Raw genomic sequence first — 12,232 nt, forward strand, 5'->3', positions numbered from 1 at the left:
CGACAGTTACTAGACAGTGGTAGGAAAGAATTTACAGCAGCCAACAATGTCAGCCATGGCTGCGCCGTAATGGAAAACTTAAGTTGCCTCTGGGAGCTAATAAGATAAATTAAAATTTTCCTACCGACTGGCTCACCCTTTACACTCCTCCCCCTTCCATGGGAGCGGAGAACGTATGTGATTTCGCTCAATGTAATTATTATTTAAATGTAAACAATTTTAGTTTGCAAAACATAGTAGATGTTATCTGACTGTTAATGACTGCCACAGAAGACGGCAGAGGCCTTAAACTATGGGAGGATGTAGTGACTTTAAAGACCTCCTAGGGGTCGCTAAGGGACTTACACATCATCATCATCATCATCATCATCATCATAATTTAAGACTGATTACGCCTTTCAGCGTTCAGTCTGGAGCATAGCCCCCCTTATACAGTTCCTCCATGATCCCCTATTCAGTGCTAACATTGGTGCCTCTTCTGATGTTAAACCTATTACTTCAAAATCATTCTTAATCGAATCCAGGTACCTTCTCCTCGGTCTGCCCCGACTCCTCCTACCCTCTACTGCTGAATCCATGAGTCTCTTGGGTAACCTTGCTTCTCCGATGCGTGTAACATGACCCCACCATCTAAGCCTGTTCGCCCTGACTGCTACATCCATAGAGCTCATTCCCAGTTTTTCTTTGATTTCCTCATTGTGGACACCCTCCTGCCATTGTTCCCATCTACTAGTACCTGCAATCATCCTAGCTACTTTCATATCCGTAACCTCAACCTTGTTGATAAGGTAACCTGAATCCACCCAGCTTTCGCTCCCATACAACAAAGTTGGTCGAAAGATTGAACGGTGCACAGATAACTTAGTCTTGGTACTGACTTCCTTCTTGCAGAAGAGAGTAGATCGTAGCTGAGCGCTCACTGCATAGCCTTGCTACACCTCGCTTCCACTTCCTTCACTATGTTGCCATCCTGTGAGAATATGCATCCTAAGTACTTGAAACCGTCCACCTGTTCTAACTTTGTTCCTCCTATTTGGCACTCAATCCGTTTATATTTCTTTCCCACTGACATTACTTTCGTTTTGGAGATGCTAATCTTCGTACCATAGTCCTTACATTTCTGATCTAGCTCTGAAATATTACTTTGCAAACTTTCAATCGAATCTGCCATCACAACTAAGTCATCCGCATATGCAAGACTGCTTATTTTGTGTTCACATATCTTAATCTCACCCAGCCAGTCTATTGTTTTCAACATATGATCCATAAATAATATGAACAACAGTGGAGACAGGTTGCAGCCTTGTCTTACCCCTGAAACTACTCTGAACCATGAACTCAATTTACCGTCAACTCTAACTGCTGCCTGACTATCCATGCAAAGACCTTTAATTGCTTGCAAAAGTTTGCCTCCTATTCCATAATCTTGTAGAACAGACAATAACTTCCTCCTAGGAACCCGGTCATATGCCTTTTCTAGATCTATAAAGCATAGATACAATTCCCTGTTCCACTCATAACACTTCTCCATTATTTGCCGTAAGCTAAAGATCTGGTCCTGACAGCCTCTAAGAGGCCTAAACCCACACTGAGTTTCATCCAATTGGTCCTCAACTAATACTCGCACTTTCCTTTCAACAATACCTGAGAAGATTTTACCCACAACGCTGATTAAAGAGATACCTCTGTAGTTGTTACAATCTTTTCTGTTTCCATGTTTAAAGATTGGTGTGATTACTGCTTTTGTCCAGTCTGATGGAACCTGTCCCGACTCCCTGACATTCCACTGTATTTGATGAGTTCCGACTTAATTTCATCCACCCCAGCCGCTTTATTGCACTGCAATCTATTGACCATTTTTTCCACTTCCTCAAATGTGATCCTATTTCCATCATCATTCCTATCCCATTCTACCTCGAAATCTGAAACATTACTGATCGCATTTTCACCTACATTGAGCAACTCTTCAAAATATTCCCTCCATCTGCCCAAGGCATCCACAGGATTCACCAGCAGTTTTCCTGACCTGTCCAAAATACTTGTCATTTCCTTCTTACCTCCCTTTCGAAGACTGCTAATTACACTCTAGAATGGTTTTCCAGCAGCTCTACCCAATGTCTCCAACCTGTTTCCAAAGTCTTCCCAAGATTTCTTCTTGGATGCTGCAATTATCTGTTTGGCTTTGTTTCTTTCATCAACATAACTTTCTCTGTCTACCTGAGTTCTAGTATGTAGCCATTTTTTATACGCCTTCTTTTTCCTTTTACAGGCTGCCTTGACTGTGTCATTCCACCAAGCTGTTTGCTTCATCCTACTTTTACACACTACTGTTCTAAGACATTCTTTAGCCACTTCTAGTACTGTGTCCCTGTACCTTGTCCATTCCTTTTCCAATGACTGTAATTGACTACACTCAGCTAACTGGTACCTTTCTGAGATCGCTGTTATGTACTTGTGCCTGATTTCCTTATCCTGAAGTTTCTCCACTCTTATCCTCCTACATATGGACCTGACCTTCTGCACTTTCGGCCTCACAATCCCAATTTCACTGTAGATTAAATAATGATCAGTGTCACAAAGAATCCCCTTAATACACGTGTGTCCCTCACAGCCTTCCTGAATTCCTGATCTGTTATTATATAGTCAATGACAGATCTGGTTCCCCTGCCTTCCCAAGTATACCGGTGAATGTTCTTATGTTTAAAAAAGGAGTTTGTGATTACTAAGCCCATACTGGCACAGAAATCGAAGAGTTGTTTCCCGTTCCTGTTGGCCTCCATATCCTCTCCAAATTTACCCATAACCTTTTCATACCCTTCTGTTCGATTTCCAATCCTGGCGTTAAAATCACCCATGAGCAGAACACTGTCCTTGTACTTTACTCTAACAACTACATCAGTGAGTGCCTCATAAAAACTATCCATCTTATCTTGATCTGTCCCTTCACAATGCGAATATACTGACACAATCCTAATTTTCTTGCTAGACACTGTCAAATCTATCCACATCAGTCGTTCGTTTACATACCTTATTGCAACTACGCTGGGTTCCATTTCTTTCCTGATGTAAAGCCCTACACCCCATTGTGCTATTCCTGCTTTGACTCCTGACAGGTAGACCTTGTATTCTCCCACTACCTCTCCTTTCTCACCCCTTACCCGAATGTCACTAACAGCTAAAACATCCAGCCCCATCTTACTTGCAGCCTCTGCCAGCTCTACCTTCTTCCCAGAGTAGCCCCCATTGATATTAATAGCTCCCCATTTCATTACCATTTGTTTGCCAAGTCGTATCTTAGGAGTCCCTGGTTTGTCAGTTAGAGGTGGGACTTCGTCACCTCCAAAGGTCCGAGGCATTTTGCTCTGATTGTTGCCAGCATCATATTTAAAGTACCAGGGAAGCAGGTTGCTAGCCTTACTTGCCCCGAGTCCCATTGGGTTTTAACCCTAACGGCTGAGGGACTGACCGGTGGATTTGGTAGTCTTTGCCGTATGAGCACAAAGGTGACCACGACTCAGAATATGTCCGAGATGCCCAGCCTTATTCCAAAGTAACTGGTATCCCGACTGTCGGGACCACTTACTTGGCCACTCATACGTTGCCCATGGTTCATGAACTAGGACATGACTACAGGAACCCACACCATGAACCACAGGGACTTACACACGTCAACAATATTATGTGTGTACAAGAATCATCATAAAACATCAAGACATCATAAAACAACAAATTTACATTAATGAAATACATTAGAACAAAACATAATGTCTTGAATGAGGCAAACATGCCAAGTGGTCTTGTTGTTAGTATGAAGTTAAAGTGTCTTTTTTGCTTAAAAAAAGTTGGAAATGTGAACATATCACCACTGATGACTCACTGCGGAGGCGAGTGGCGCGAGGCGGCGTGGTGTTGTGTTGTCCTCAGGGGGCAGCGTGCAAACTCCGGGTGAAAAGGGGGCGTGGCCGTGGCCAAACCCGTTCACACGTACACGCACACAGCGTCCGCTCTCCGTTTTCATTCTACCTTCATTGCCATCATTGTTTCACGTATCAGCAGTTCGTCTTCAAGATGAAAATAAAATGAAACACTCACAACACTCACCGCTTTCTCTGGTATCCTGGTCCGATTGTTCAGACAGCACACCAGATGGCGTGGACACAGACGACAGCCGCTAGTCGTCACCCCTGTGACCTGCGACTGCTGCTGTCGCTACCACAGTGCTGTGTGTGAGGTGTGAGCCACGCCTGCCGCGTCAGCCTACGGGCGCTCAACGTGGTCCTACAATCTACTCACCGCTGCTCTGGTCGCTGATAGTTACTACGTCTTGGTATCCGCCTTGGTTTTGCTCTCTGGTATTTCGCCGCGTGGCACAGTCCAACACAACAGCCGCGACACTCCGTCTCGTTTTTGTTGCCCCCAGCTGTAGCAGCGCCCCAAGCGGCCAGCAAGCGACATTTCCCAATACGATATCGGATGAGCGCGAATACCAACGTTAACATTGATTTTTAGTATAGTTTTCATAATAGGTTGTGTTTGTACTGCCATAAAAATCGACAATAACTAAAAATTTACGACACATTTGTTTTTATTTAGTTTCCGAAGGACCCTGGAAGATACGAAACGGTGCATTACAGGGCAATTTCTTGTAACATACTGTACAGAATGGGCGGATGGGACGGCGGTGGACGTTTTGGAAAGAGCGGAACAAATGCATTAGACCACAGTTCCAGACTACTGTTTGCATGCTACTCAAACAGTAGTCTGCAGCTGTGGTCTAATGCATTTGTGACAAGTGATGGTTTAACAAACATGTGTACAGATTATGTTGTTTTACGATGTTTGAAAACGTGTGCTCGCACTGTGTAACAACGTCATGAATGTATTTAATAGTACAGACGACGACATACAAAACCCTCTTCATCTCCTGCCCCACGTGTCTCCTGCCCCTTCGTGTACCTGCTGACGCCCCTACTCTCTTCACACCGCCGCTTCTCCTGCTGCCCCTTGCTCTCCCCTCCTTTTCCATCCTCTCTGACCTTTACCTCGGCAGTCCGCAGCTCGTGGTCGTACGGTAGCGTTCTCGCTTCCCACACCCGGGTTCCCGAGTTCGATTCCCGGCCGGTTCAGGGGTTTCCTCTGCCTCGTGATGACTGGGTGTTGTGTGATGTCCTTAGGTTAGTTAGGTTTAAGTAGTTCTGAGTTCTGGGGGACTGATGACCATAGATGTTAAGCCCCATAGTGCGTGGAGCCATTTGAACCATTTTTTTTTTCCCTCAGCAGGTCCCACTTGCCAGTTTCATTCTTCGTCGTGTGTGCTACAAGTGGGTTTTAAGTGTGTTGTTCTGGAGTGTTTTTAATACTATGGCCGACTTTTAACCTGTGCATGTCCATTCAGTGTCTTCTCTGTGTCTTAAGAATCGCCAACTGTGTTTTTTTTAAATTTCTGGTGACTTTTTTAACTGTCCCCCTTGAACGTCTCCATGTCAGTCTATTTTTACCTCCATTTTCTCCCTTTACTCTGTTTTCAGTTCCCCTTTTTTATCGCCTTATGTATGTAACATTTTATTCTTATTTTAGTTGCTATGTCACTCGGCTGAAGAGCGGCGGATTGTGCCGCTGACAGCCCTCCCCTGCCCCATATGGGGCAGGGGAATGAAATCACAAAAAAAAAAGACATACAAATATGTCAGCTTACATTACGCTGACATGGGTTAAATTCATAATATCAGCACTTGACAATGGCCTAAGGCCCGAATTGCAGTAGTGTAATAGAAATTTATAACAGTCTCTGGCGTAAAGATGATATCCTTCAAAAAAACTGTTATGACTGTGAATCCCAGCCACAACAACTTTATTGCCTATATATTCGACGGTCGCTTGAGTCTGGCTGCAGCTTACCACTTTACCTCTGAAGATGTCACCCACAGTTGGAGACGAAACATTAGGAGAAAATTCTATGCACTGACCACGGCCTACCAGTCCAGATGTTTTACGTGGAGGATTTTCACATTTGTCCCACTAATACAAAATTAAAGCCAAAGGATAAACAAATGTAATGCATTGTATTGTATTGCATGTTAACCGGTGACCTAGAAACGACGGAGAGGCTCCGTCCCCACCGCAGCCGCAGTGGTCCACAACCCCACGACGACTACCGCCGTCCACTTCACCCCTCCGCCACCCCACACCAAACCCAGGGTTATTGTGCGGTTCGGCCCCCGGAGGACCCCCCAGGGAACGTCTCACACCAGACGAGTGTAACCCCTATGTTTGTGTGGTAGAGAATTGGTGGTGTACGTGTACATAAAGAACTTGTTTGCGCAACAATCGCCGACATAGTGCAGCTGAGGCGGAATAAAGGGAACCAGCCCGCATTCGCCGTGACAGATGGAAAACCGCCTAAAAACCATCCACAGACTGGCCGGCTCACTGGACCTCGGCAGAAGTACACCGGGCGGATTCGTGCCGGGGACCAGGCGCTCCTTACCACTCTGGAAAGCCGTGCGTTAGACCGCTCGGCCAACCGGGTGGGCAATGTAATACATACTACTGACTATTTTGTTGAGGTGAAATTTTCTCTGTGGATAAACGTAACTTTCGTATGTCATGTAACAACAGCAAATATTAAGACTACAATTTCAGTTAACTTTTTGTGAGTTGGGTTACAGAAATGTTAACCATATGTCCTGACAAGTAGTCACCTTTACAGACGAGAACATATTTCCTGGTTGCATTTACGCAGTTCATTTGTTACTTGGAACTAATAACAGTATAACATCTGTGGTGATAAATTTCAGAACTAGCAGAAGTTGCAGAAATCGCGTAACTCGCAGAAATAGCATTGATGGAGTGTGGAGGAATACAAGTTACGAATTCGTTAGTTGTGATAAATCACAACTAACAATTGCAGTTACTGAAAAGTAGCATTCACAGAAATCACTGACATCGGAAAGTCGCACTTTTGCCCATGCCTTGCTTCACGGTCCACTGTGTTTCTAAGAACACTGATGTATGAGAGACAAAGTCGCAGTGTGAAGGTGTCTATATCTGCAATGTTTTGCGGGCTGCTTGTAGTCCGCTATCTGTAGCCTTTAGAGTATCGTCTAATGCACTGCTTTCCACACGTAACCTGGTAGTTTCACGCTTGACTGTTGCGTAATCATCTTCAATGTCATGGAGCTCGGATACCCAATTGTGATGGTAGGACTTCCGCTTGCTCCTTTCGTTATCTGACACGGAAACATTAAATTATCTACTCCGTATCGAATGACTCTTTACACCGGACATACTGCGACCATTAACGGAATGTGTCAGGCTAGCATTCTGTAAACCTACAGTCAAAGCGGCTTGAACGAGAGAATCTGCGCCCAAAATTGTTTGAGCAGTTTCAGTTAATATCAATGTCCACATGCAGCGATCAGCGATTTGGATGTAGTGATTCCGAGATCAAACACCAAAGTCTTGTGACCATACGTCCATGTGATGTAATCATTGACGATCATTAAAGGGACCTTACTGGCCTGCAATGCACCAGGAGAATATGTGGTCGACAGTGTACTAACGTCCTATCCAACGTTGATTAAAAACACTAAGCCTGGAGGATAGCTCCTTTGACTTGGTAGAGTGTTGTCGTGTTGGAAACGACAGTGTCGATGTCGTACTGCAGCTGGTAGCGCATTGAGAATTCCTAGGTAGCTGTGTATCATAAAGCATTGATGGGTCCTCTGTGGTAGGTGCTGTAAAGGGATATTGCGATCTGTTCAGTCTAAACAAGATCACATTTGGTGTTTGGGTGCGAACATGGTTTTTTGCACTTCGTAGCTATATAATCAAAACATCTGTGAAACCGGCAAACGTCTCCAGAATGAAATATTCACTCTGCAATGGAGTGTGCGCTGATATGAAACTTCCTGGCAACTCAAAACAAAACACGCACGACCCATCCTCACTGTTTTAATTTCACCAGTATATCGTCTCCTACCTTCCTGATGGGTAGCTCAGTTGATAGAGCACTTACCCGCATCAGGCAAAGGTCCCAAGTTCGAGACTCGGTCCAGCAAACAGTTCTGATTTGCCAGGATGTTTCAGCAAATGTCTGCCCAAGAAAACTCAGGACTACGAGCATGGGGCGCAAGGGCATAGTGTGTACGTGCGCTATCTGCGGTTCCATGTGTCTAACTGCTTAGCTAAGCTCTCGACAGTAGCATGCAGAGTTCAGTGGTCCTGGGGTGCGCTCAACAGTCATTGGTAGAGGCATTGACTCGTTGGACTGGTCCAGAATGGACAAGCTGCCTTTGTTAGGAACGATGGTTGTTGCATAGGCCATTGTGGCATACGAGTCGAGCAAGTGTGCGCTCTGTCGGCTAATTGGAGCAACTTGCATAACGGCTATCTGTTATGAGCAATTAAGCTTAGCCAAACTTGTGGTAGCAATTGTTGTTGGCAGATGTGTAATATTTGGAAATTGTCCAAAATGACACTGACATCAATCATTACATGCAAATGTCTCCAGAGTTCAAATGGTGTCTAGTCACTAAACCTCTTGTGATAAAGGATCTGCGTGAGCATTTGATCCACTGGTTTTGTGCAACATATCAGCGCCATTTTGACAGCCTTGTGGGCATGTTGGAGAGGAGAATGTAAAATAATATCTGACGCCAAAGTAGTCGCCAACTGATCGAGGTTACTGATGACTAAAGTGAACTGTTCCAGGTCGTCAGAGATATGTTGTTGGGTGAAAATGTTGCAGACTATATATCTGGCAGGGCCTGTAATTGTAAATGCGATGTGGAAGGATCACGGGAGCTGACGTGCGCAAAATCTGTTGCTCTTACAGGGTGTTTCAAAAATGACCGGTATATTTGAAACGGCAATAAAAACTAAACAAGCAGCGATAGAAATACACCGTTTGTTGCAATATGCTTGGGACAAGAGTACATTTTCAGGCAGACAAACTTTCGAAATTACAGTAGTTACAATTTTCAACAACAGAAGGCGCTGCGGTCTGGGAAACTCTATAGTACGATATTTTCCACATATCCACCATGCGTATCAATAATATGGCGTAGTCTCTGAATGAAATTACCCGAAACCTTTGACAACGTGTCTGGCGGAATGGCTTCACATGCAGATGAGATGTACTGCTTCAGCTGTTCAATTGTTTCTGGATTCTGGCGGTACACCTGGTCTTTCAAGTGTCCCCACAGAAAGAAGTCACAGGGGTTCGTGTCTGGCGAATAGGGAGGCCAATCCACGCCGCCTCCTGTATGTTTTGGATAGCCCAAAGCAATCACACGATCATCGAAATATTCATTCAGGAAATTAAAGACATCGGCCGTGCGATGTGGCCGGGCACCATCTTGGATAAACCACGAGGTGTTCGCAGTGTCGTCTAAGGCAGTTTGTACCGCCACAAATTCACGAAGAATGTCCAGATAGCGTGATGCAGTAATCGTTTCGGATCTGAAAAATGGGCCAATGATTCCTTTGGAAGAAATGGCGGCCCAGACCAGTACTTTTTGAGGATGCAGGGACGATGGGACTGCAACATGGAGCTTTTCGGTTCCCCATATGCGCCAGTTCTGTTTATTGACGAAGCCGTCCAGGTAAAAATAAGCTTCGTCAGTAAACCAAATGCTGCCCACATGCATATCGCCGTCATCAATCCTGTGCACTATATCGTTAGCGAATGTCTCTCGTGCAGCAATGGTAGCGGCGCTGAGGGGTTGCCGCGTTTGAATTTTGTATGGATAGAGGTGTAAACTCTGGCGCATGAGACGATACGTGGACGTTGGCGTCATTTGGACCGCAGCTGCAACACGGCGAAAGGAAACCCGAGGCCGCTGTTGGATCACCTGCTGCACTAGCTGCGCGTTGCCCTCTGCGGTTGCCGTACGCGGTCGCCCTACCTTTCCAGCACGTTCATCCGTCACGTTCCCAGTCCGTTGAAATTTTTCAAACAGATCCTTTATTGTATCGCTTTTCGGTCCTTTGGTTACATTAAACCTCCGTTGGAAACTTCGTCTTGTTGCAACAACACTGTGTTCTAGGCGGTGGAATTCCAACACCAGAAAAATCCTCTGTTCTAAGGAATAAACCATGTTGTCTACAGCACACTTGCACGTTGTGAACAGCACACGCTTACAGCAGAAAGACGACGTACAGAATGGCGCACCCACAGACTGCGTTGTCTTCTATATCTTTCACATCATGTGCAGCGCCATCTGTTGTTGAAAATTGTAACTACTGTAATTTCGAAAGTTTGTCCGCCTGAAAATGTACTGTTGTCCCAAGCATATTGCAACAAACGGTGTATTTCTATCGCTGCTCGTTTAGTTTTTATTGCCGTTTCAAATATACCGGTCATTTTTGAAACACCCTGTATATGTGGTACCAATACGGGTGGAGGGATCAGTCCTGCAGCGCGTTTGCGTTGGGGTTAATGTTACTTAACACTGCAGTAGCGCTTGTGTGAAGCATTGGTCTGTGTTTACACCACAGTAGCTGCCGATGGCACGGCCAGCATAGATATCAGCATTTTGTTCCAAGTCAATACGACTTGCGATGCAGAATCCTGTGGTCGAAATACAGCATACGGGCGTTGCAGAATCTCAGTCTTATGTTTAATATCCTGGATGGCGCCGCCGATGGCTTGCAGTAGCTTATTTATGTCGGCCAAAACTGGAACGTATCGATGCGAATCACAGCAAATAACCTATCCACAAGAACACAATTTCTTCTCCAGAGTCACCAATTATCTATGAGCACTACCAACTGCATATAAAACACATACACGAATTATCAGTATGATAATATTCACTTCCATTACACAAAGTAAAAATCGCAATGTGAACACTTTAGCAAGGCAACAACAAGAGAAAGAGCAAAGAGCATAAAATGTTATAGAAACACTGCAGTTGCTGCAAATCTATTCGTTGATTATTTCACTCCCACACTATGACTACAAAATCAATGAGTCACAACTGGAATCAGTCAACTCATACAAATATCTGGATGTAACAATTTGTAGGCATATGGAGCTCAGACATAGGTGAGGCAGTTGGCACACTTACTTATCTATTTCATTCACGCATCATCTCAAAGTGAGTTGTCACAATAACATAATAAAAATCAATAGCTAAAAATACAGATATACACGAAATACGTACACTCTGTATGATATAGGACAGGTGGTAAGCCATGGTCATGATTAAGGAACCATCTCAGCATTTGCCTAAAGCCTGAAGTGATCTAGGAAAACTCAAATCAGGATGACCGGGCAGAGTGAACTTCATCCTCCCACATACGTCCTCAGTGCCTTAGCAGCTCCACTACCTCATTCACCTGGCCCCTATTATAGAACGTTCTTTGATTTACACACAATTTGCTTCTGATAAACTATAAAATAAAAGCACAGTCTTGCATCGCTGCACAAATTGAGGACACGCACTGATGAATTCTGGGCCACGGAGATGCTGCTACGTCCCTTGCGATAACTCCAGCCTGTTCTGACGACCAATTCCTGCGCCACCAACGTTCAAGTATGTGCCACGTTTCTCCTGCCTTCCCTCTGTCCACCTGACAAATACTGCATCATTAAGACATTACTACCGTGCACTATATATATATATATATATATATATATATATATATATATATATATATATATATATATATATCCTGACACATGTCTTTCTTGCAAAAGCGGTAAACTCTGATCACGTATCGAAATGTGACAGGGTGCTGTAGTCAACCCCTTTCATTGTTACACACTACTCTCTGTCCCTCAGATAATCTTTAATCGTGTCATATGCATTAGTTATGAAAAATGTTTTAGCTGTCTTTTTAAACAGACATATTTTAATAATTTCTTCGGATAAGATAGTATACAGTTAAATGAAGTGATGAATTCTTCTCGGTTTGTCAGCCAAGTGGTGGCGTCGTCTTGATGCAACGTTTCAAAGAGTTTCGTACCCATCACATCATCTTCTGGCGAAGTGTCGGGATGCTGCTCTCTCGGATCCTTTTTGACTTTCCTCTCTGTGAGGAAGTTCAAGTGGAAGTTTATGGCCTGTTGGCCTTTACTCCCCCAAGAATCTTGATGAAACTTGTTTCTTGGACTATTTGGTTATGTCTGGAACTGGCAAGGAGTGCCGATAATCTATTTCTTGTTCTTGTCGATGTGCGCTTTTTCTTTTTCTTCTTACTGGTGACTGAGGACTGTTCCTCGGTG

Source organism: Schistocerca serialis, chromosome 6 (genome assembly GCF_023864345.2).
Source record: "Schistocerca serialis cubense isolate TAMUIC-IGC-003099 chromosome 6, iqSchSeri2.2, whole genome shotgun sequence".
Lineage (NCBI taxonomy): Eukaryota > Metazoa > Arthropoda > Insecta > Orthoptera > Acrididae > Schistocerca > Schistocerca serialis.